Source organism: Equus quagga, chromosome 22 (assembly GCF_021613505.1).
Source record: "Equus quagga isolate Etosha38 chromosome 22, UCLA_HA_Equagga_1.0, whole genome shotgun sequence".
NCBI classification, from domain to species: Eukaryota; Metazoa; Chordata; class Mammalia; order Perissodactyla; family Equidae; genus Equus; species Equus quagga.
Window position 1 is genome coordinate 25,271,002 of NC_060288.1, and position 26,342 is coordinate 25,297,343.

Sequence of the window (26,342 nt, forward strand, 5' to 3'; positions counted from 1 at the left end):
AACAATGGCACAGTACTTCTTGGCGTCGTTTACAACTTGATAAGCTTTCAGATAAACATTTTTACCCAACTTCTAACACCAATGAGAAATCCAAAATAAGCACACAGCGGTAAATGGCATTTATTGTTCCATAAATCTTGAGACTTCAAAAAGGGACGCTAAATAGACAAACAAAACTCCAAAGCAATTAAGAGACAAGCTCACTTCTTCTCTCCCGCTGGTTGGCACAGGAAACGTTTGGTCACACAAAAGTAGTTAAGATGACAGAAGGGAAAGTCACCGCTCTAAGACTTTTTGTCTTGATCCAGTTTGAACTGAGCTGTTCTGAGTTCACACAATTTACACAGCACCATCCCTTTGGAGAATTTCTAATGGTTAAGACAATGAAATTGCATTTCCTTTATATTCACATCTGTAAAAATAAAATAAATATAAAGATTATCTGTATTTTATGGATGGATACATTTAGATTTCATTTGGCTCCAATTTATCATTGGCAAATAAAGATGCTGTGATCTGCTGTGCTGGGTCCCAGGCTCCCCCCGCCCCCGTCTGTGGAACTATCTACACCAGCCACTGAAGAGTCTGTTTTCTGGTCTTCAGCTCCCTGTCTCCTGACTTTACATCTTCTGCAGGTCTCATAGTCTGTGGGGATGAGCTGCCCTTAACAAACCTCCCAATGTCAATGTCTAAATCCTGGATGGCAGGAAAATTAGTGATATCAAAAACAGGAGCAGAGAGTGAAAATTACGTCAAAAGAGAGTTAGTTATGTCTATCCAAATTTAAAATATATGTAATTTGAATCCAGCAGTTCCGGTGCTGTGATTTTACCTATGGATATTAAAGTTCCTTGAGTAATGCAAGGATGTTCATTGCAGCATGTTTGATAATAAGAAAACTGGGAAAACCACCAGTGTCCATCAGTCAGGGACTGATTCAATGAATTATGGTACATCCGTACTCAGCAGGCATTTAAAAAGCATCAGATAAACATATGTGTGCAGATAAGGAAACCGTCCAAGACATATTAAGTGAAAAAAGCAAAGGGCAGAAAAACGTTTGCTAAATTCACTGGAAGTGGCCCAATCATCAATTGTAAATAACAGTGCAGTCTCCTATACACTTCCTTAATGGCAAAGAAGTCAGACAGAGATGTAGGGGAGTTTTTATAGAGAATGGAGGTTGTCAGGGAGGTCCTATCAAAGAAGTGTACATGAGGAAAATGATCCTTAAAGAAAAGAGACAGGGTGGAGATGAGCACAGACGTGATGCCAAAATGGACAGACATGGCAGGGCATGCTTGTGGAAAGAAATGGACGTGCCAAGCTCAAAGATGAATCTGGAGTGAAAGAGCCCAAGACTGGCTGGAGCCGTCTAGTTGGGAGGCTGGCGTGATAGTATAGGTATGAGAGAGATAAAGGTCTGGATTAGAAATAAGGCAACGGGGGATGAAAAGGAATGATCTGGCAAGAATTTGCTACTGATTAGATTAAGAAGGGAGAGGTGAATAGACTAGAAGGAGGAATCTGGCATGATTCCAAGATTTTAGGCCCTCAAGAGAGACTCAAATAGCTGGAAAAAATGAGGAAGTCCCAAGGAGGATCTGATATGGGGGTTGATTTTAAAAATTAGAGATACCCAGCAGAAAGTTAAAGATCAGGACTCAAGCTTAAACAGAAAGTCACGACAGCAAATATGTGGTGGGATGTTACCCATCTGAGAACTGAGGATTCAGGACAGAATCTTGGAAAGGAAATGCCAGTCTAAGTCAAATGGAATTAAGTAGCCCAGCTATAATCCTATTTCTGGCCTATCACTCTTAAGTAATTTGATATGATTTAGTTTATTTCTTTGTAAAATGTGGTCTCCATTTTCAGTGATGTGTGTAAGAATTAGTTACTGGTGTGTAAACCATCTCTGAATGAATGATTGTTATAACCTTTGTCGTTATGCTATTGAATCAACTCGGTAGGACAAGATGAACTGGTTTTCAATATTTTTATAACCCCCGGTTCCTCAAGGAGATCAGGACTATATAAACTAGAACTCCTAAAAAAAGGAACATTCCTTTTTTCTGAATCAAACTAGTGACTTTTTGGGTTTTGCTTTTGCTCTTCTGCAATCGAACTGGTTAAAACAAATAACATCTCTCATTATTGTGAATAGGTAACCCTAGTCCACAATTTCTAAATTTTATTGCCTAGACAGTCCTTAACAAGACAGGCATGTGATCTTTAAGAATTCCCAGTGCTGGGCCAAACCAGAAACCTCAATTACCGTAACCACTTCCCCTCCAGTTATTTATTATATCAACACCTTAGGCAACAACAATCATTTCAATTCAATAGTAAGCAACATCAAACAGATTAGGTTTTACCTTATTCATTACAGATAGCAGACTCACATGAGCAAACTCTGTGGTTACTAAAAATATATTGAACATTTAAAAATCTGTCTTATTAGTATAAAGGAACAGAAGCCCAATGTCATGTTAAAAATGAGAGGCTCTGGTGCGGGCCGGTGGCACAGTGGTTAAATGTGCACGTTCTGCTTTGGTGGCCTGGGGTTCGCTGGTTTGGATCCCAGGGTTCAGACATGGCACTGCTTGGCAAGCCATGCTGTGGTAGGTGTCCCACATATGAAGTAGAGGAAGATGGGCACAGATGTTAGCTCAGGGCCAGTCTTCCTCAGCAAAAAGAGGAGGATTGGCAGCAGATGTTAGCTCAGGGCTAATCTTCCTCAAAAAAAAAACAAGTGAGGCTCTCTGGGGCCAGCCCCATGACCAAGTGGTTAAATTCACGCTCTCCGCATCCGCAGCCCAGGATTTCGCCGGTTCAGATCCTGGGCGCGGACATGGCACCACTCATCAGGCCTTGTTGAGATGGCGTCCCACATGCCATAACTAGAAGGACCCACAACTGAAAATATGCAACTATGTACTGGGGGGATTTGGGGAGAAAAAAGCAGAGAAAAAAAAGAAGATTGGCAACAGTGGTTAGCTCAGGTGCCAATTTTTAAAAAAAAAAATAGCGAGGCTCTCAGAGGACATCTCTTGCATACTGTGTGGGGTGGACTCTTACAGTAAATATTTACCTACATTTTTTCTTATATAATGAAATAACATGAGGGGTTTTTTTCATTGTACCATCTTTAATTTGCTTTTTTTCCCCATTTCAACTTTAGAGTCTCTGAAAAACAGCTGCTTTAAAAGACGGGATTGTGTTCTCTCATTGCTATCTTTTAAAACAAGTATACATCTCCTTTCCTATCCCTCTGAATTTTCCACTGAAATTTTTATTTCTACTTATTATTTATCAGTGTTTCTCTTTTTCCCCACCTCATCCTCTCTCTTCCCCTCAGTTCTTGATTCCCTGATGTTCACTCAATGCTGTGAATTTGGCTTTAAGAAATTCAGCTACAATATAATCTCCCCAATTTGTCTGATTTGGGGATATTCAAATTGAAAAGGAAAAAAAAAGGTCTATGTAATAAAACATATTCAAAGAAATATATTTTGCCAATTAACATATGGAAAGGTGAGAAGGTGCTCAATGTCATTGGTAACCAGGGAAATGAAAACTAAAACCACAATGAGATTCATACAGACTCTATATTGGCAAAAATTGTAAAGTTTAATAATGTTAAGTGTTGACAAGAATGTGGAGCACCAGGAATTGTCATCAATAAGGGGTGGGAATATAAATTGGTTACAGCCACCATTTGGCCTTATCTAGGAAAGAGGAGGACATCCACATCCTACGACATGGTGATTCCACTCCTAGGTACATCCTTAGAGACACTCACACATGTAGGCATAAGATCACAGTCAAAAGTGTTTATAGCATTATTATATCCAGTAGCCCAAAATTGAAGCATGCAAATGTCCAATAAAGGGTGTAGTGGATAAATAAATTGTAGTATATTTCAACAATGGCATACAATATAGCAATGATAAAAGAATGAACTAGAGTTACACAAAACCACTTGGGTGAATCTTTATAAACGTGTTGGATAGAAGAAGCAAGAAACAAAGTAATTTGTAAAGTATGATTTCATTCCTATAAAGTTGACAAAAACAGGTGAAAACCAAACCATATTGGTTAGGGATGCAAACACAAGAGGTAAAAGCATAAAGGAAAGCAAGGAAATAATTATCACAAAGGTCAAGATGGTGCTTTCTTGTAAAGAGAGAGATGATGAACTTGGGGGAGAAAACATGGGGAGGGGAGTTCTGATAATGTTCTGTGTTTCCACCTGTCTGTTTTATACTTATTTGTTAAATTATGTGTGCATATGTTATACACTTTTCTATATGTGTCATATTCCTTCCTCTCACTCTTTCACACACGCACAGAAATACCATACTGTTTTTTTTCTTTTTTTGAGGAAGATTAGCCCTGGACTAACATCTGCTGCCAATCCTCCTCTTTTTGCTGAGGAAGACTGGCCCTGAGCTAACATCCATACCCACCTTCTTCTACTTTATATGTGGGATGCCTGCCACAGCGTGGCTTGATAAGCGGTGCGTAGGTCTGCACCTGGGATCCCAACCAGTGAACCCCGGGCCGCCGAAGCAGAATGTGTGAACTTAACCGCTGGGCCACCAGGCTGGCCCCTAGAAATACTACAGTTTTATATTGAAGTGTGAGAAATACCCAACGCCTGTCTTAACACCTGCTTTACTGAAGAGATGGAAATTTTACTTATAATTAGCACTTTTAGTGTGTGACTGAAAATGCCGCACTGAAGGTTATTCTTTCTAAGAGTTCCCTTGTTTATTTACTCACAGATTTGGAGACTGTAAAATAAGATCCAATTAGAATAATTCTGGAAAACAAAGCTATATCCTTCAAATTGTTATCCTACATCAGAGATTTTGAAAACCATAATAAATTATGCACAACAATAATTCTACCCAACAGATGCTTTAGCTGGTTTCTAACCACTTTCAGTGTTAAAATGGCCTGAGTACTGTTGCCCTGGGGTCCTAGGTGGTGGCGGCAATGGTGGGTAGGCCAGAGGCGCAAGGTTCCCAGAATCGCACTGTGCATACCAGTTGTTGTAACTCTTACCCTTCAGCTCACCTCAGCTCTTTCTGCAGAAGATACCCAAATCACCTCTTCTAGTAGTTACCTAAACCATCAAATCACAAAATAAAACAAATTCCTCACTCATTCAGTCAACATTTATTGAGAACTGATTGTGAATGGCGTTCTGAAGACTAAAAGGTGAGTGAGAACAAGGCCCCCGCTAGATTGCCATACTGATTCTCCGGATTTGGGTATTCCCACATAGCGTGCTGGTTTTATGTCTTTAAATATCTGTAATTTTGTTGGTGTAATACTGTCATTTTAATATTTTAAAAATAAGAAATCTGAACCGTTCACTTCTCGAGACACACCCAAGAGAGTTAGACTCTACTTTTCGTTTTGAAAAGTATGAAAACTACAGAAAAATTGAAAGGATAATAAAATGAGTACCTATGGATCTGTCTTCCAGATTCACCAGGAAATATTAACATTTTGTCACACTGCTTTTCTTTCTCTGTCTATAAATAGAGGCTTTTTTACGCAACTATTTGAAAGTAAATTACAGATATCATGACATTTGATTCCTAAATACTTCAATATGTGTCTCCTAAAAATAAGAACATTCTCCCACTTAACCATGTATTATTATCAAACCTAAAAAATTAAAATTGACATAAAATATTATCTAATATATAGTCCACATTCAACTTGCCACAATTGCCCCAAGACATTCTCTATAGCTATTTGTTGTTTGTTTGATTAAAACAGGATGCTGTCAAGGACATCATATCACACTTAATTGTCCTGTTCCTTTAGTCTCATTTTAATCTAGAACATCCCCTGCTTTTTTGTTGTTGTTGTTAAACCTTTTGTGACAATGACATAGAGTCTAGGCCAGCAGTCTTGCAAAATATCCCACAATCTGGTTTTAGATGAGTTCCTCATCATTAGTTTCAGATTAAAACTCTTGTCAAGAAAACTCCATAGTTGGATTGTACACTTCTCACTTCATCACATCAGGAGGCACAAGATGTCAGTTTTGTCCCATCGTGAGTGATGCTCAATTTGACCCTCAGTGAAAGTGGTACCTGACAGGCACATCTGATACTATTTTAAAGGTATCTTTTCTCCTTTGTAACTGGTAACGCTCTGTGGGGTGATATTTTAAGACTGGATGAATATTCTTTTCCCCAACAAATCTTTCACCAACTAGATTTGGCATTTATTGAAGATCTGTGCCTACATACATCAATTATTACGTTAATGGTTCCCAAATGGCGTTTTTCCCTACATTTATCAGACAGCATTTGTATATGAAGAACTCCCCCTACCCCTTCCTGCCATTATTGTTACTGTTTTTAATCCTTAGGGACTGATGGATTATTTTTTATTTAGTGTGTTATAATCCATTACCATCACTTTTTATTGTGGTAAAATATATAACAAAATTTACCATTTTCACCATTTTTAAGTGTATAGTTCAGTGGCATTAAGTATGTTCCCATTGTTGTTCAACTGTCACCACCATCCATCTCCAGATAGAACTTCTTCATCTTCCCCAGCTGAACTCTGTACCCATTAAACACCCAGTCCCCATTCTTCCCTCCCCCCAGTTCCTGCCAACTACACCATCTTTTTCTTTTTTTTTTTTTAACGCTCAAATTGTCTCAGATTTGGCGGATGGGAGCTCCTTCAGTCTGGCTCCTGTGTCTTCTGATGTATCCCCATTATTCTTTGAGCATTTCCTTGTTTTCTGGCACAAGAATGTACTCCAGGCTCCTCTCCCGCTTTCCCTGTTCCAGAGCTTCCATCAGCCATGTCTCCAGGGACCTCAGTTCCTTTTAGTGGGGAATGGTATTTAGAAATTAACATCTGGGCCTCAGAACTCACTGCTGTTGGAGTGTCATCCAGGCCCTCTTAGTAGACACATTTACATGTATATCTATCTATCTATCAAAAACCATGAGTTCACATGAATTCCTTCAGTTCAATCCAACACCACAGCGGTCATCCTGGTTCTGTTTCCTTTCCATCTTTGTTATCTCCCTCCTCCAACAGGGAGAAAGCTGACTTTCTTTGTCCTTAATGTATTTCTGCATTTAATCAATCCCCTGAATGTAACCCTCCTCCCAAAGCTGCCACTGAGCCCTCTTCTTCGCCCCCGCTGGCCTCCGCGCCTCACACCTGGCCCACCTCCTCACAGAGGCCTTTGTTTCCCTCTGTGGGGTCCCACACCTGGTGCTGGGCCACACCGCTGTGAGTCCTTCTCACCCCACTCAAGCGCCAGTGCCCCATACCAGGGCCCCCTGCCCCCTGAAATAATGATCACTCGTCTGCTCCGGTACTGACACCCCGTGCTGGGCGGCGTCTCCATGGGGACGCCATTTTCATCCTGCTTGTTTACTCCCCACCCACACACACACTATTCTTATCGGTCTTGGGCTCTGAGACCCTACACCATGCTGCCCCTCTGTTGGGGTGCCCTCCTCACTCTGATAGGGCTCTGACTCTCCGTGCTGGCTAGGGCACCATTTCTTAAACTGTAGTGAACACAAGTGTTTCTCGATGACCATGCTAAAAATGAAGGTTGCCAGCTCCCCTCCCAGAGATTCTGATTCCATTGGCTAAAATGAGGCGTTGAAATCCACATCCTCAACAGGAACCCCAGGTGCTTCTGATGCAAGTGGTCTGAAGGACAGTTTAAGAAACTGCTTTCGTCTGACGTTACTGCAGCAAAGGATAAGCACATTTAATATTTCAACATGTATTGCAAAGTGTGTGAAAGGTTGAACCAATTTACAATCCCACCAGCAATGGTAGCAAGGCACCATCCCAAAACTTTCCATAGCTTCCCGTTGCTTTTATACGTATAAAAGCAGGTGCTTAATGAATGTTGGGTGGGTGGATGGAGGGGTGAATCCTCTTCCCTGGGCCTCAGTTTCCTTCTATAAAAGCAGGATCTTGGATTACACCAGTGTTTCCAAACTTGCCTGATGATGAACATCACCTGGAACTCTTATTTAAAATTCAGATTTGCAGGCTCATGTCTATTGCATCAGACTCTCCAGGGGAAGGCAGTGGGAATCTGTGTGTTTAATAACAATCCCGAGCTGCTCTTGGATAAGTTCTGTGTTACTCCTTTGATTGAGTTTTGTAAATATCTCTCGACTCCAAATGTTCTCTCTGGTTCTATAATATTTTAATTTTCCCTAACTATACAAGACCATATTTAATTATGAACTAACAGCCATGAACTTTAAAGGAAAAAGTTCAGGCTGTATACAGAGCAGCTATAATGCTCAGATGAGATATGAACGAATGATAGATTCAGAACACATCTTTTATATCTTTGTCAAGGCTAAATATTTCAGATTTTTTACATTTTTAAAGAAACTGCCACTGCAACGATTTAAAATATTACTAAAATGTCAAGGTTGCATATTGATACTTCTGTGCTGCTTTCTCACTGGAAATATTAAAGTGCTGGAATACTACGTAATAAAATAGAAACTTTAGACCCGAAGAAAGACCAGACTTTAAGAAAAAATAAGCTTCTCAGTGAAAAGGAAATAAATCCAGTAGAAAACAATAATAATGATAAAAAAGGATTGAAAGTAGATCTTATGACACCACGCTAAAGGAATGATGTGTAGTTTGGAGAAGTTATGGTTAAAGGGTTTGCCACAGAGGAATGTATTGATTCTCATGGAGTGACTATTAAACTGCTGAAGATTTTCCATACTGAAATGATTTTTCTTTATGTATTCCATTGATGTATAAATCAGATTTACAAACTCTCTTAAAATTTAAAGTCATCAGGTCACTATTGGCTCTTGGATATTTTGGTCAAATAAATCTTCCGGTAAGGACTTTTTAAAAAGTTAACAGGGGCCGGCCTGGTGGTGCAGTGGGTAAGTTTGCACGTTTGGCTTCAGCGGCCTGGGGTTCGCCAGTTCAGATCCCGGGTGCGGACATGGCACTGCTTGGCAAGGCATGCTGTGGCAGGCGTCCCACATATAAAGTAGAGGAAGATGGTCACAGATGTTAGCTCAGGGCTAATCTTCCTCAAAATAAATAACTAATTAATTAAAAGTGAACAATTATTGAGCACTTACCACGGGCTAGGCATTACTCTAAATGCTTTATTTATATAGACTCATTTACTCCTGCCATCAATCCTATGGAGTATGCACTATTAGGACTCCTTTCTGAGAAGTGAGGAAACTGAGGCACAGATCATTTAACTTGTTCACCCAAGGTCACACAGCTACTAAGTGACCAAGCTGAGACTCAAACCCAAGGAGACTGACTCCAGCGCCTGTGTCCTTGGCCGTATCACAGCAGAGTAGTGGTTAGTGTGGGCAATTGTTTTGAGAAGCACATTGCCTCTTTACTTTCTGTTTTCATTCAAAATTGAGTCATTATTATTAGCAAAGGTTTAGGTAGACCTTAACCAGGTTTCCCACTGTCAAAAAAAAAAAGTTACAAATAAGCAAGGGGGAAGTCTAGAATGAACTCTATGATGTTAGATTAGTGTTGGAGACGTCAGTATGAACTCATGTTTAGTTTAATATAGGCAGATAGGTAGATAGATGATAGACAGATAATTAGAAATATGGGTGTATCCATAAGTTTGTATACACACAAGTATTTCTTAGTTTGTCTTCTCAGAAGGCCTAGAAATGACACCTCAGTAGCAAGGACTATGCCCAGCATCCAGATCTGGGTTTCTATTACCATTCTCCAATAAAAGGAGCCAGAGCTCCTTGGAGAAATGGCTGATTCTAGGATTAGAGCAGGGAAAATACAAGATGAGCCTGGAGGATCTTGTAGTACCAGAAAGCAAAGAAGTGCTCAGACAACAAAGGGGCACAAGAGCCAACTCTTCTATGTTTTCGTAGATTCTGTATTTGCCTGTTTGGCCTCCAGTAATCACGGGGCCAAACCAACAGCCCGGGTTGTTTACATCTTTCTTGTGATCCAGCTTTTGTGGGTGTGTGAAAATCATATTACAAACCCTCCAACCAATCCCAAATCTATATCCCCAACCACCTCCTTTATTGAACTCTCACACAGCAAGCCAATATTTCCCCAGCTCTATATCAACCCACAGCTAGATACCAGACAACCAGGGGCAGCTCCACCGCTCAAAGCCCATGGTGGAATTATTCAAACTAACCAATCCTCAACTGTTGGCCCTGCTCTGCCTTGCCTTTCCCATGGAAACCCCAGTGAAGGCTGTAGCCTGTGCCTCCCCTCCCTCCTTCCCCTGCCTCCTGGTCCAACCTGGTGCTTCCCCCTGTGGCCTCATGTGGCATAATGTGTTCCCTTCTTTCAGAAAACGTGAGTAATAAATTCTTTTTTCAATGGCATTAGCCTCTGCTTGTTGTCACTTAGTCACCTCCATAAGTTAAAATCCCACAGGTACGTTTTAACACAATTGGCAGGATGAGCAGGGCATGCCTCTAGACTGCACTTGACTTGCTACCTGGACTCACCACACAGCGAGGGCTGCCTGGGAAGCCATGCTGGCTGCTGGGCCACTTGTGCTTTAGCTGCCCCTGCTTTATGCTGTGTCTGCCCTACGTTGCCACTGTATTCCAACCTAAACTGTAAGAGGAGCTTGAAGGCATGCGCCTCTACAGCCAATGTCACTTAGTCTTAGGCCCTGAAGTTTAGATTGGCAGTGGCCATAATTCCCTAGTTGGCCCCTTACATTGGACAGCTTGGTCCACTGGGTCAAACCTGGTTTCCCTGGTTCATACACCTAGGTTCCAGGCAGTGACCCCAAGGGTGATTAAGATAATTGGCTTATAAAGCAAAGGCTCCCCCACAAAAGGTGCTAGGAGAGGCTTCCTCCAATGAGACTATGGAGGATGAGTCTGTTCAACGTGCCCAACTACATTGAAGTCAGCAGTGGGCAATCGCGCTCTCTGTTGGAGTCTCTCCTCCCTTTAACCGTGTTGGCCTGCCCTTCTAGAGGGTGCCCTGGTGAAGAATCCGGGCATTGGCCCCTGGTTGTCTATAGGGATCTGCTGGCCATGGCGAGAGGCATCCTCCTCTCAGAGAACCGCAGTACCAAGTAAACATAAATGTGGTTTCAAAGGTCAATCTCTTTGTTCTTACTTGCCTTACTGCTGGGGCGATTCTGATTCATCCCTGACCCAGTGGGATAGAAGGGATCCCATCTTTGGAGACAGGTGGCTCAATGTTTAATAAAATAGGAAAACGGGAAGGAACACTGTTCTGCTCCCCCAAGACCAATGGAGGTTGCTCAACTGATTTGAGACGGCATGTCTCCTGGTCGATGTGCTTGTGCCCTTTTTGAGTACTGCTGCCTATTGACAGGCTAAGAGTCTCTTCTTTAAAATCAAATTGTCAGAAAGCAAAGAATTAAAAAAATAAAAAGCAGAGGTCACTTTTGCTCTCCTGAATGTAGACCCTGGTTCCTCTGAGGTTGACTGGGACACCCTAGAAAGGGGGACCCACTGCTCATAACAAGGCCATGAAGGACAACCAGGAGCTTATCAGGTAAACATTCAAAGGGACAAAAGGGGGGAAACGGTTAGGGATGGACAGGAGCCAAAAAGGGGAAAAATTTTACCTGCCTAAAAGATTTTGTTTAAAAGGAAAAAAAGAGGGAGGAAAAGATTGATTCTGCTGTGGACAGGGACCTTCCCAGGGAGACCCTGCTGCTCAGAGGCATCCCCCCTCCCCGCCCCTTTTTGTCTTATCAGGCACAAACAGACACTAAAAACTGCGGCTTCAGGCAACTGAAAGCCTAAAACAGAAACAAAAGAAAAGAAAAGAGAAAGACAACAAACAAAAAAACCCCACCATGGTTATTTTGTTTTTTACCCATGGTTATTTTATTTTGATATGGGGGGAGAAAATAAAAGGTAATTAAATAAATTGTCTTTGCACACATATATAATATTTAATACAAATATGTAATAAATAAATTACATATGTATATATAATACATAACTAAATTAAAACAAAGGTCCATAATTTGACCCTATTGGATATCCAAAATTTATATAGTAAAATTTCATATACTAAATTATATGTAACAAATATATTAAAACATGTATATACTAAAAAGATTTGTATAACAAAAAGATAAAAAAGATGGTGATTGGGTTTTGCCTCTGCAGCATAAGTTCTCCATTAACTTTAGCATTTGCTAAAACGCACCGCTTGACAAAATTTCATGGACTTAATTGATACTGGGGCTCAAACCATAGTTGTACCTGGAGATCCCATAAAATGTAAATATTTTACTCCTATAATCTTCGGAAAGTAGTTAAATATAAAATAGAGAACAAAATAGATATGCCTCATTTTAACTATAGCCTTGCCAAAAGTTCCCAGAGTCATAGCTCCCATTCCCCTAAAATATTCTATATTGGGTATAGACCCTCTAACATAATAAATAATAAATTAAAAGTAAAATAAGTATTTGGCACTTAAAAAAATTAGCTTGATAAAATGAGAGCCCATGGACTCCCAGTTGAAATAGTTAATAAGGCCCTGTGTAAGCTAAAACAGTCTTCAAGGACTAAAACTTATTATATGAAACCTAATTAATAACGGAGTGATTATTCCCACTTGACAGCCCAATTTTGCCCATTCTTAAATCTGGAAAAAGTTAAGTGTACCTCATGGTGGATTACTACAACCTTAATGCTGTGGTCCCATCCGTTAGGGCTCCCATACCCAATATCCAATGTTATTAAAATTACTGACACTGTTCAGTCAACAAAAGGTAAATATTTTACTCATAGATTTGGCTCACATGTTCTGTTCAGTGCCTATTTCAACAACCTCTCAACTACGGTTCACCTCTACCTCCAAAGGGACGAAATACCTTTTCCAAACTACCTATGGGGTACCTCAACAGCCCTGCCATCAAACACAATCCGGGCAAACAAAATCTTCACTGCATCCACCTTTCTCCAGAAGCACAGGTATGACGTTACATTAACGACTTCCTCCTTCAAGGAGAGTCATTTGACACACTCATTAAGGACATACAACCCAATAATTTTTGGTCCCTTTGGATTCTGGTGGCAATATATTCCTCATTTACAAATTTTACTTCCACACTGAGGTCAACATTCACTCCCAATAGTGCCTTCTGGGACTCTTATTAATAAAACAGTCTTTGGCAACCTCTTCTCGGGCCTCCTAGAATCTCTAAACCATCTCTGATGGCCACTGGGTGCTCAAGAGCTTCTGATGCAAGAAACTGCCCCTCTCAGCCTCCTGCTGTACACTATTAAAACAACAGAAGGCTGGCTACATCCTGGGCTCTCCCCAAAATAGAGGCTCTCACAGACTTTGAGCCTGTGACTCAGCTGCCCATCATGCACTGGGTCATGGAAACAGCATCCCACAAGCTTGGCATGGCTACCAAGGTCTCCTTAAGACAGAATGGAACCAAACCTGAACCCTATGGCATATTCTACCTACAGAAGGGAGTGGCTTCCCCTGTTCTCACTTTCTTGCCAAATGTCATAGTGCTGGAAGAGGTCAACCCTCTCTCACATCTCCCACTCAAAGAGCCTCTTGGGGATTAACTGAGTGACAGCAATGGGAGTTCATGGACACTTTCAATGGCACTGCCGACCATTATGCGTGATGGAGCTCAGTGAAACACTGCTGCTTTCTGTCCCTTAGCCAGGATGTCCCTAATAAAGGATAGAACCCCAAATCAAAACTCTTGGCCAAACTTCAGTGAGTGATCTTAGCATTGGCTGCTCCAGCTAACAAATGGTTCCATCTTCACATTTATTATAAACTATCAGACCATTACCTAAAAATTGTTCTCTTTAAAGTAAAGGACTCTGCGAATCTTTCGCCTCACAGATATGCAATACATAAATCAAAATCATACATGTCTACTAAGGCCACGACACAAGCCCTTGCCAAAACACTCCTTATTCCTTTTGGAGTCACAGACATTATGGGCTCTTGGAAAGGAATTCAGGAGAAGTTTTATGCCTCTGATTGGTCCCAAACAGCCAGTTTAACTGAGGGACAATAGTCTCCTCAAACCACTCCTTTAAAAATTCTAGTCCTGCAAATAAACCCTAAATGAGTCTTTATCTTGACCCAGGGCTTAACCTATCTTTATTAATGTTCAACCTTGCTCCCAAACCATAGGAACTGGAGGAGAGAGAGAGCTTCATGCTCTCCTGGGATCCAATAACCATAGATTGTCCCACAGGCCAGACAGCTGCTCATCTGATATGGGGTCCATTTGACCTAAACCCCAAATCCATATCCCCAACCGCCTCCTTTATTCAACTCTCACATAGCAAGCCAACATTCCCTCAGCTCTATATCAACCCCAGGACAGGTGCCAGACAACTAGGGATAGTCCCTACAGCCCAAAGCCCTCCAGAATTATTCAAACTAGCCAATCCTAAGCTGTTGGTCCTACTCTGCCTTGCCTTTCCTATGGAAACCCCAGTAAAGGCTATGGCCTATGCCTTCCATTCACTCTTGCCTCTGCTTCCTGACCAAAGCTGGTGCTTCCCCATGTGCCCTGCATGGTGTGGCATGCTGCCTTCTCTTGGGAACTGTAAGTAACAAATTCTTCTTTCAATGGCATTAGCCTCTCCATGTTGTCATTCAGTCACCTCCATAAATTAAAATCCCACAGGTACATTTTAACACACCAACCTAAAATAGTCTACAATGGCCAAAGCTGAAACCATTTGAGCCACCAAACAAATAACATAGTTTTGGATCATAACTCAAAATAAAATGTATATGAGCCCAATAATAAGGAAATGATTGAATAAATAAATAAATGCAGAGAAGGGACAATCTCCCTTACAGAAGAATTCCAAAGAATCCATGTGGCGAGTTCTCCCTCCAGGACATGAAACCTAATACCCTCCCCTTTGAGTATGGGCTGGAGTTAGTGACTCATTTTAAAAGACCGAGTAGTAAATAATAACTTTATAGAGGAAAAACCTGGGAACACTAAGTGATCCAGGTTAACATTACTAGTGATGCCACATCGATAGCATGTACCCCTGGTGTGATGCGATGAGAAGGGCATTTTATCCTCTGGTATGCTTTCCCCAAACCCCTAACTCCAGTCTGATCATGAAAAAAACATCAGACAAGCCCAGATTGAGGGACATTCTACAAACAGGTCATGAAAGACAAGGACAGACTGAGTCCAGAGACCAGACTAGACCAGAGCAGACCGAGGAGATCTGATGACTAGGCGCTATCTGCTTGGATCCTGGAACAGAAAGGACATTGACGAAATCCAAATAGTTAGGAGTTTAGTGAACAGGGATGTACCAATGTTAATTTCTTAGTTTGACAAATGTACCATGGTTTTGTAAGATTTTCACATTAGGGGAGGTTGGGTGAAGTGTGTGTGCGAATGGTCTATACTACCACTTTTCCATAAATCTAAAATCATTCCAAAGTAAAGAGTTGACTAAAAGAAAAATAGCTTTGGTAGACCTAAGACAACCTCTTTTCTGAGAGGTGAAATATCTTACTGGAACAGGAAATCAGGTGATATGAAATCTGCCTCTCTGGAGGCACCCTTAAATGTGCAGACAGTCACTGTCCTTCACAGGAGGTAGGCTGGTCTGCCTCTAGGGGAGGGGGCTGCACCATTGCTATCTCGAGATTTCTTCCAGATCTACTCTTCCAACTTCATAGGAATTCCATTTAATTCCATTCATGCAACGTTGGCTAGTAATCTATGAATGCCCAAGAAATAAACATCACTTGGACTATTTTGAAATACTGTGTATTTCCTATGTAACAACCTTTATTGTATTATACAATCAAACCTCGTGAAATAACATTTTTTGGTACAAACAAGAATAATTAGAATTTTTTAAAACACACACACAAATCTTTAAATAGTACTAATTCTAAATCATTTTTCTTGCTTTTCTAGTTTATGTGAACTGATAATGCCTTTAAAAATCCCATATTCTTGGGCTGGTCCAGTGGCATAGCGGTTAAGTTCCCAGGCTCAGTTTTGGCAACCTAGGGTTCGCCGGTTCCATCCCAGGCTTAGACATACACACCGCTCATCAAACCATGCTGTGGTGGCGTCCCACATACAAAATTGGGGAAGACTGGCACAGATGTTAGCTCAGGGTCAATCTTCCTCACACACACACACACAAATCCAATATTCCTGAATGGCTGTTTTGTGCAAGACATTGCAGTACTTTTGGTGAACTGGCAATAGTTACAGATTAAATGCTTAAAAAATACAATTCTAGGGCCGGCCCTGTGGCCAAGTGGTTAAGTTCATGTGCTCCATTTGGGCGGCCCAGGGTTTCACCGGTTCGGATCCTGGGCGTGGACATGGCACCACTCATCAGGCCATGCTGAGGCGGCATCCCACATCCCACAAGTAGAAGGACCCACAACTGAAATATACAACTATGTACCAGGGGGTTTCGGGGAGAAAAAAGGAAAAAATTAAAAAATCTTAAAAAAAAACGATTCTAAAGACCAACCACATTGAATTATTTAAGATATAAAAGTGAGGTGCATATAAAAACCTATTTGAATATGTAATGCAACACATCTGTGCACAATCCTTAGATAAAGCTTTTTTGTTTATCCTGAAAAGTTCAGTGTGATGTAGAGGAAATAAAGTCCAACTGTTCCGACAGCCAAATAGCAGATGAAACAGATGGACTCTGAACTGCCATAAGGGCCAGAAAATTCTCCCGACTCTTTTGGCTCTTGGATTGTAACTGGCATGAAAAGTCCATTTTTCTGCCACTGTGGTTGTAAGTTGCATAGCCGTATGCTTTTTCGTTCTTATATATTGGCCCATCAAAGTTTATATCATAGATAAGAGAATAATAATTTATAAAGCATTTGCTCGAAAATAAATAGGGGAGATTGAACACCATAATACTGATTTGGGCTCAATGCCCAGAGAAATCGCATATTGAGATGCTCTTGACTTAGATATACTCACTAGAGCCACATATTAACTAAATCTCTTGGTGGATTTCCATCTAACTCCGTGAAGGCAGAGAAATGTATCACAGAGCCAGTATTGATTTACACTGAACTGTAGAGCGGTTGTCCATACTACAATGATTTCGTACACAAAAATACACAAGGCAATATACAGGTGTGTTTGCAAACACACAGTTTAAAGTCATAGTCGTCCGATCACTGTTGACTTCTAAACAATCTGGCTGGTCCTTGCTTTCTGAGTGAAACAGCTACAAAGTTCACTCCTATGTTTTGCTCTGGTTTCTCAATGGAAAAAAAAAAAAGGTGTGTTGACAAGTGACAACAAAAAGTGTGTTGACAACATCCAGAGGCTTTTCCTTTAAGCAGACAGCACTCTTGGCCTCTTTTCAAAAGTCCAAGGTGCAAACTGCAAGGTGTTCCCTACAAAGGGGTGAAGCGACCTCCTACCTATTGACCAAGTCCAGATGTTGGCTCTATTTAAGGTTTTCTGGGGGTGTGAATGGCTTTGATATCCTGGCTCCACTGAGAATCAGTAACTCCCCTGGCTGTTATGTCTCAGCAAGCGCCCAGGACCAGGACCCGGAACACACAAGTGCGGGTATAAAGAGCTGTGGAAGAATTACGCAGGACAGACTAGTCCTAAGAAGGAGTGACGCCCTGAATCCCACAACCCTGGGACGTGAAAAGATGCACCTAGAGAGCTTGACCATTGTTTCAGAATCTGCTGAGTTTCTTCCCTTCTTACTTCTTTCTCTTTCAATGAACATGGAGATCATAGACAAATGCACAAATATGGAGATATGCATGTGTGCATTCCTTTTTCTCATTCCTTTTCTGGCTGTATTTCTTTAGGTGTATGTATGCCCAGGAACTCTTTTTAGGAGCTCCAGATGCAGCTACAGTAGCCCAGAGGAAAAGCCTGGACTTTGGGGATCAGAAAGATCTTGGATGGATTCCTGGCTGCACCACATACTATTTGGGTGACCCCAACAGTCACTTTACTTTGAGCGCTGATGTTCTTTTTTCTTTTCTTTTCTTTCTTTCTTTTTTTTTTTTTTTGAGGAACATTAGCCCTGAGCTGACATCTGCTGCCAATCCTCCTATTTTTGCTGAGAAAGACTAGCCCTGAGCTAACATCTGTGCCCATCTTCCTCCACTTTCTATATGTGGGACGCCTGCCACAGCATGGCTTGGCAAACGGTGCCATGTCTGCACCCGGGATCTGCAACGGCGAACCCAGGGCAGCCAAAGCGGGATGCGCAAACTTAACGGTTGCACCACCGGGCGCGCCCGAGCTCTGATTTTCTTATTTCTTACGTGGGAACATAAGCACTTGCCTCGTGGAATTGCACCGAGCATTGAGATAACGTGTCTACTTGCGTCCAACGTAAGACAGCACCACCGGAATTCGTGCACTTGCCCGTCTGCTTCTTCGCCCTCTTCCAGCCTCTAACGGTCTTTCTCTCTTTACCTTCCCTCTCTTTATCTCCTTACCCCAACAGGTAATTTGCATCACCTTGGGAAGAAAGTATGTTTTAAAATATTTTGTCTATACAAGTTTCTAATTTAGAAATCTGGTGAGGTCAAACTTTCCAGTATTTCTGACAATAAATGTTTTAAAATTGTAATGGACTTTTTCTTTTTTCCCAACACTTGAGCCCTCTTACCTAAGCTGGGGTACAACCCCGCGTGGGAGCCTTGATGGAAGGCAGGAATGCCCCCAGTTAGAGAAACCAGGAAGGGAGTACAGGTGGTACGTCAACGTAGCTCAGCCAATCAGATGCTCCCAATGTGATACTGACCTGGACTCAGCCAATCAGAAGCTCCCAATGGATGTGACCGTGGGATGCGTGATTCAAAGAAGCAAGAAGGAGAAAGGCAGCCGCATCGCCCAGGTCCAGCGCTGAGGGCACGCTGTGCATGTGATGGGCCAGGCATTCAACAGTAGCCGCTGCTCTCTGCTCAGTCTTTGCAGAAGAGGCCCCCTTCACCCTCAGGCGATTTCATTCGGGCCCTCGTGGCTTCTTGTTCCAGGCAGCTCCTCTGGAGTGGGATCTAAGATGTGAAGCGTGTCTGAGACCTGTCTAGAGCCATTTCCGTCGTTTGTGCCATTGCCTTGGGAATCCCTCTCCTAGTTTAAAGGGACAGGCTCCCAAGCTTCTCTCAGGAACCCTTAGTGTCGTGTGCTGCTGGAAATTTAATTTTAGTAACCTGGTTTTATTTCTTTTCCTCTCCCTTCTTTATTTCCGTGTGTACATGTTTGTTCGCTCTGTATATGTCTTAGTATGTTTCTTTCTTCTTAGTCTTCTCATGTTCAAGTCTAACCCAGAGTCCAAAGGGGTCACAAAGTTATCTCTGATGAAAAACCAGTAGAGCCCAAATCAATAGAAAATCCAGGATTAAAAGATGCTTGTACGTACCATGAATTTTAAAAATCTTTATTTGAAGCATCTAAATGCAATGTCGGATATTTTCTCACTGCCTTTTACAATACCTTCTGGGACTACAACCCCAAAGGTAAAAGCACAATTTAAATAAATGTACAGTCATAATAGAAGTAATAAATTTGAAGGCCCAATAGGGTGGTTTTCCTTGCATTTTCAACCTGAGGCATTTAAACTACCTATTTAGTTATTGTTTCTTTCCCTTTCTTCTCTAATTGCTGCACCTTGCTGCCCTAATTCACCTCACACCCCGAGAAAGCCTGCCATCAGTGTCAGCTGATGGGAAAATGCTTCTGTCCCACTTGGTACTTAGAACATCACTACTTCTTCCGGTCTCTGCTGCTGAGAGCAAACTAAGGAATCACTGACTGAAGTCCACTTTGCAGAAGCCAGGCTCACGGGATCTGCCAGCTCTGTGACCTCGGGCAGGTTCTCCCTCCGTGCCTCTGTTTCTCCATCTGGAAAAAGAAGTGATGATTATAATAGCACCTACTTCACAGAGTTGTTGTGAGTATTAAAGGAGCTAATACATGTGAGGTGCTCATGACTTGGCCCAGTGTACAGTGTGTCCTCAGTGAGGGTTGGCTGTGGCCATTCTAATGCATATCCCTTAGTCCATCACTGAGGAATTTTCAGATCTCACAGCCTGTATGAGCTGAATTGTGAACCCCTCAAAATTCATATGTTGAAGTCCTAACCCCCAGGACCTCAGAATGTGACTGTATTTGGAGACAGAGCCTTTAAAGAAGTAATCACGGTAAAATGAGGTTATGTGGTGGACTCTAATCCAATGTGACTGGTGTCCTCATAAGAAGAGGAGGTTAGGACACAGGCACACACAGAGGAAGACCATGTGAAGACACAGGGAGAAGGTGGACTTCGACAAGCCAAGGAAAGAGACCTTCGGAAGAAGCCAACCCTGCCAACATCTTCCACTTGGACTTCTAGACTTCAGAAGATAAATTTCTGTCATTTGAGCCACCCAGCCTGTAGTGTTCTAGTGCTTTGTCATGGCAGCCCTAGCAAACTACTACATGGCCCAGTCTAAGCTCTGTCCTTGAAACTGGCTCGGTCCTTGGATCCCCTGTCCTTGAATCCTGCTGATTCTCCCCTCTCCCTGGATACTCCTCAGGCCTTCTCGGTTGGTTCCTCTGGCTCTTTCTCTGTCCCAGAAGGTAAATGTTCCCTAGATTCTTTCTCGGCATGCTTCTCTTTCTTTCTATGTTTTCTCTCAAGGGGATTATCCACTTTCACGGCTCCAACTGTGGCCTGTATGCTGAAGAATTCCAAATCTGGACCTCTCCTTTCACTCCCCCTGAGATCTAACAGACTTTCCAAATGCCTGTTAGACATCTTCACAGCTTTACTTACCAATAGTCCCCCTCACCTCACCCATTGTCTTTTCATCCATACGTTTCCCTCCCTCCCTTAATGACTTTGTCTTCTTAGTGACTCAAGCTATGAAATTGCTCAACCATCCATTATTTCCTTCCCTCATCACCCCCATGTCCTCTAGCCCCATAACTCATTTTCCACAAAGTTTCTCTTACTTTTCGCCTTCTCTCCATTTCTAGTCACTACGCAGATCCAGGACTCATCATCACTGGCCTAATATTTTGCAATTCCTTCCTGATTATTTCCCCTACCTTCACTTTCAGATCGCCGTCCTTCAAGGAGTTATTTTAAACACAAATGACATTATTTTCCTCTTGAAATTTCTCAGTGGCTCTTTGTTGCTTAATTTAACAAATAAAGCCCAAATTGCTTCCATTGACATTCATGATTCATGATTTTCTATGATCTTTTAAACATTCTTCTTTTCCAACTTTAAGGGATATTTGAAAAAATTGTGGCTTTCAGAAAATCACTTTACATTGCTGCCATATCAGACTGTTTCAGAATCAGTGTAGGTTGTCACTCCTGCAAATAGCAATCATTTATATTCTGCAAATATATTGCCCTGGTCTTCCGTAGATTATCAGACTTACCTTCAAAGTAGATCTCATATGGGAAATGAAACAAAGGAGAATGCTGATTTTTTTTTAAGTAAATGCTATTTTTAACTTCCTGGACCCTCATCACGTTTTATCCACATTAATCTGTAGAGCAGAGGATAATAATTTAGGTGCATACATTCCTTATTCATATTAGGCCTATTGATAAAACTTTAGGAATGAGAACAGCCCTGTGCCCACTGTTTCAAATAGTCAGTGTCCATTGCCGCTCCTTGGAAAATATCAGGAGTGCAAGACCCAAGTCCATTGCAATCAAATACATTTCCAATGAGACCAGCAACCTTTGCATAAATCTGAGCATTCTTGTGTGAAATCCTGCCTAGTAATGAAACGGCAATGGACCTCACTTCAATCTGATTCTTGGGGGCTCAAGATCCACAGGTTTCCAATGACAGACGTTCGTCAGACAGAGTTGAACCTTGGTAGAGAAGGGAAGGGCTATGTGAGGAGTGTGATTTTGAAGTTTTCTGCACCTGGGAGACAAATAGAACTGCGCCAAGGATGCACCGTTAGCCACAGCGTGCACGAGAGGAGGGTCTGAACCTTCAGTGTGTGCACAGAGAAAAGAGAATTCGCAAGAAGTGATCCCAATCATTTGGAGCAAGTGCTTTAGCAAGCAGCGCTGAGAAAAATGAGAGATTATAAAAAAAGGGCATATCTTTCACTTGTGTTTTCTGTCTTAAATTTGCCCAAATCTTTGTCAACACGTTCAAAGAACATTCTCTTTTACTTTCTACTTACTTGCTTTAAACTTTCAAAACTATTTTGGAATGATTCTCTAGCCTGGGCAGAGGGCAGGTTTTTTAAAAAAGGGCTTCTTTGGGGACCATTAAATATAGTTTTTAATCTGTTTCACTTGATTTTTATTTTAGTAATACCCAGAGGAATATTCATGCATGAATCAACCTGAAACAATGAAGCTAGGAATAATTGTATTTTTGAGAAATAGGTCAGTTCACAGCTTTCTGAATGTCGGTCATCAAAGCTATTGCTATGTCACCCATTCCATGTGTTTTAAACTTGATAGTAATGGTCAGACTAGATAGTAATGTAGTTTTGGGGGGCGATTTTTGAAGAACAATGACTTCAGGTTAAAATATGTGGAGAGTGTGGGGCCAAAATTCCATCGGTAAGATAACTTCACCTGGTTTGAGAAAGCCCACATAGGTTCTTCCCATATTCTGAACACTCGACTAATGTACAGCCATACATAAAAATCCTGTCTGTGTAGACTGCCTCCTACTCCTGCCCGCCGGGTTTTACCTGGGAAACCTGAGGGGGTCACGAGATGATGCTGCCACCTGGTGGTCAATATTGGTAACTAACATTTACCCCAAACTCTTTTCTGCCGGGCATCCTACGTCCAGCTCAGTTCAGTTCTGCTCCGTGCCATAACCATTTCATTGACCTTACATGACGGCCAGACATTGTGACACTTACTCAGAAGACAGACTTGTCTCTGGCTACTTTTCCTTTGCTTTTCACTATTTATAATTCAGTTTATTTAATCTCAAGCAACTGCTATCTTGGGAACAGACTCATTCTCGTTAATCCTCTCTGTCCTCTTTTTCTCTAAATTTTTGCTCAGTTTCCTCAGAAGTGGTTATTTCTCTTCTCCTTTTGTAGGTTCCATTTATGCACCAACAATGACACCATTCATGACAAAGCGAAAATGTTATGCTGTTAGACATTGTTCCATCAGGAAAAAGGAAATCATAAATTTTATGATTTTTCCACAAACTTCTAAAGGCCTCAAAAAGGCCCAGAGTTCCACAAGACTCTTATTGTCTTCTCATCTAATTGTGTCTACGTCATTTTTACGCTTTTCCTGAGGCAACAACGTTAAAGAAAAAGATTTATAATTTTCCCCATCCATTTCCAAATTTCTAGCAATAGTAAATGTTGCTTTTGACTAGTTTTTCATCATAAGTAGAGACCATTTCAGTTCATTATGGGTTAAGTCAGCTTCCTTGAGATTATTTGTAAACATAATCATCATTAATAAAACTGTTTTTAGATAAAGTTCATTTTGAGTTCCGAGAAGTAGCTAAAAGCTTTTGAAATGCAGTCCACCTCAACATGCAAATTTTTTATAATTAAAAAACAGATATTGGGGCCAGCTCCATGTCCTAGTGGTTAAATTTGGCATGCTCTGCTTCAACAGCCCAGGTTTGGTTCCCACATGTGGACCTGTACAACTCATCAGTGGCCATGCTGTGGCAGTGACCCACATACAAATTAGAGGAAGACTGGCATAGATGTTGGCTCAGGGCGAATTTTCCACAGCAAAAAACAAAAACAAAAACAGATAAATGAGGAGCTGTTTTGTTTACAATATAAAAAGATTTGTTACTTTGTAGGTTAATTTATCATGGAATCTCTAAATAACATGGTCTTGCCAATGAGTTTAAATTGTGATTTGATTCTAAAACATTTAGAAATAGGGGTAGTTATAAATCCAGTGGGGGTGAACACAGAACCAGTAAGAACCAAAGAATTTGGGGAAGATTACACCATTTCAGAATTCTGTTAGATCCACTAAGTGCATACATATCTGAAATATCGTTATTTGCAATCAAAACAATTGGGAAGGTTAATCACAATAGGGAATAGGTAGCTTTCAAATAAATTCCTAGAATTCCTGGTGGAATTGTTAAATCAAAGGGTAAGTACGTTTGTATTTTTGATAGCTATTGCCAAATTTCCCTCCGCAGAGATTAGACCAATTATGTTTCTATCATTTTTTTAAATCCCCAAAGACATCATTATTATTGGTTTATCCAGTCAGTGTTTATTAGATTTACCCAAACATTTACAATTTCCTTTGTTCTTTATTCCTTCCTCATCTCTGGCCCTCCAGATGGGATCATTTTCCTTTTTGAAAGTATGTCCTTTAGAACTTCCTGTAGTGAGTTTCTGCTGGTGGTAAACTCTCTGTTTTGTTTGTTCTGAAAATGTCTTTATTTGCCCTCCTTCCTGCCATAATTCTAGGCTGATGGTTATTTTTTCTCAGCACGTGGAAAATCTCATCCTCTGTCTTCTGGCTTCCTTGGTCGCTGTTAAGAAGTCAGATCTCGGTCTGACTGTAACTCCCTCCAAGGTAATTAGTGCTTTTCCTCTGGCTGCTTTTAAGATTTTTCTCTTTGGATTTTTGAAGTAATTGTTATTGTTTTAAGATTTTCATTTGTTCTGTTTCATTTGCTGTGTCTCGATGTAGAGTTTTGGTTCCTTGTTAGGATTTGATGAGCCTCTTGAATCTGTAGATTTGTCTCTTTTATCAGTTATTAGTTACTATCATTTAAAATGTTGTCTTTTACTTATTCTTTTTATCTTCTCTTTTAAGATTCTCATTAAATGTATATTAGGCCTTCTTAGTCTATTTTCTATGTCTTTTATCTTCTTTTCTATATTTTTTGTCTTCTGTGCTGCATTCTAGATAATTTCTTCTGCCCAACATCTAGCTCAGTAATTTTCTCTTCAACTCCATCTAGTCTGCTGTTAAACCATATATGAGTAATTGATTTCTGTTTTTCCATTTTAGAAGTTCTGTTTCTTTGTTAATGTAATGTCTATTGTTTCTGGTTTCCTGGAGATATTTTCAAGCTAGCTTTTGACTTCTTAATACATAAAAGTAGTTGTTCCATAGTGTGTGCCTGAGAATTCCAATATCTGAGGTGTCTGTGTGGCAGCCACGAAAATGCACCTCTCAGATCTCTGGCTGCAGGGAGCACAAATGGCTGACGGAGCCAGCAGCTGCGCTCTGATGTCCATTACCACATTCACCCAGAGGACGTATCTCCCACAGGCTGCTCCTAGCCAGTGACTGAGCACAGCAAGGACCCTTAGGGATCCTTGTTTCTGTGAGACATGGGACTCCTCTGACAGGTGACTTTGGCTTAAGGTCTCCCCATCAGGCTTGACTTTCTTAGAGCTGCATTGAAGTTAAGACTCTTCCTTCTAACTTTCCTTCCTTCCCTCTCTCCTTCACAGAGGCCAGAACTGCATTGTGATATGATCCTCCCCCACCATTCCCTATACTGCCTCCTCATTTTCCTTCACCGATATTTCCTCTAATAAATTCTTGTACGTCTAATCTTGTGTTGGTGTCTGCTTGCTGGAGGACCTAGATTAACACAAGTTGTACCAGGAATAAGCCAAGACAATAGGTGAGAAATGTGGATTGGAGGTCACTCCATGCACTGCCAAGTGGGCCAAGAGGATGCTATCCCGGTTAGTAGGTGGGGCGTGAATAGTCCCTGGCACAAAGTGGAGGCTTAACGACTAAAGAGTTCACCACTGGCGATCTGAAAAAATGCCCCAGTGAAGGGGTTGTGGTAGTGTTGCAGGCATTCAAGCACTATGAAGGGAGCCATGCCTACAAAAACAGCAAGTTGGCTGGTTACTGCTAAATTGTACTGTTGCCCTGCAGAAGCATAATGAGAAACTGAGGGCCATTAACAAGTGGTTGATGGCTAAGCCTGAGAGCCTCAGTAGTACCTTACAAAGGGGCCCTTATTTCTTGCAACGGAAGAGCAGCAAGCTGAAGACAGAGCTGTCAGAAATGTTTGCATGCTTAGTCAAGGCAGGCCTGTCACACAACGGTCATGGCCCTGTTGGAGAGAACCTGAGACTCTGAAACATGAGATGGGGACACCTGAATGAATGCCCTATGGATGCTAGCTCTGTAACTCCATCCTCCAGGCTTACCAAGGTGGTCCACCCTTCCGCAGTAAGAGTTACCACTCCTGCTATATTGGAAGACACTGCAGAGACCTTTCTCCCATAAGGCAACAGTTGTCCCACCTCAGGGGTGTGCTGCCTCCTCTCTTGGCTGCCAGGAAGATAACTAGGGTTAAAT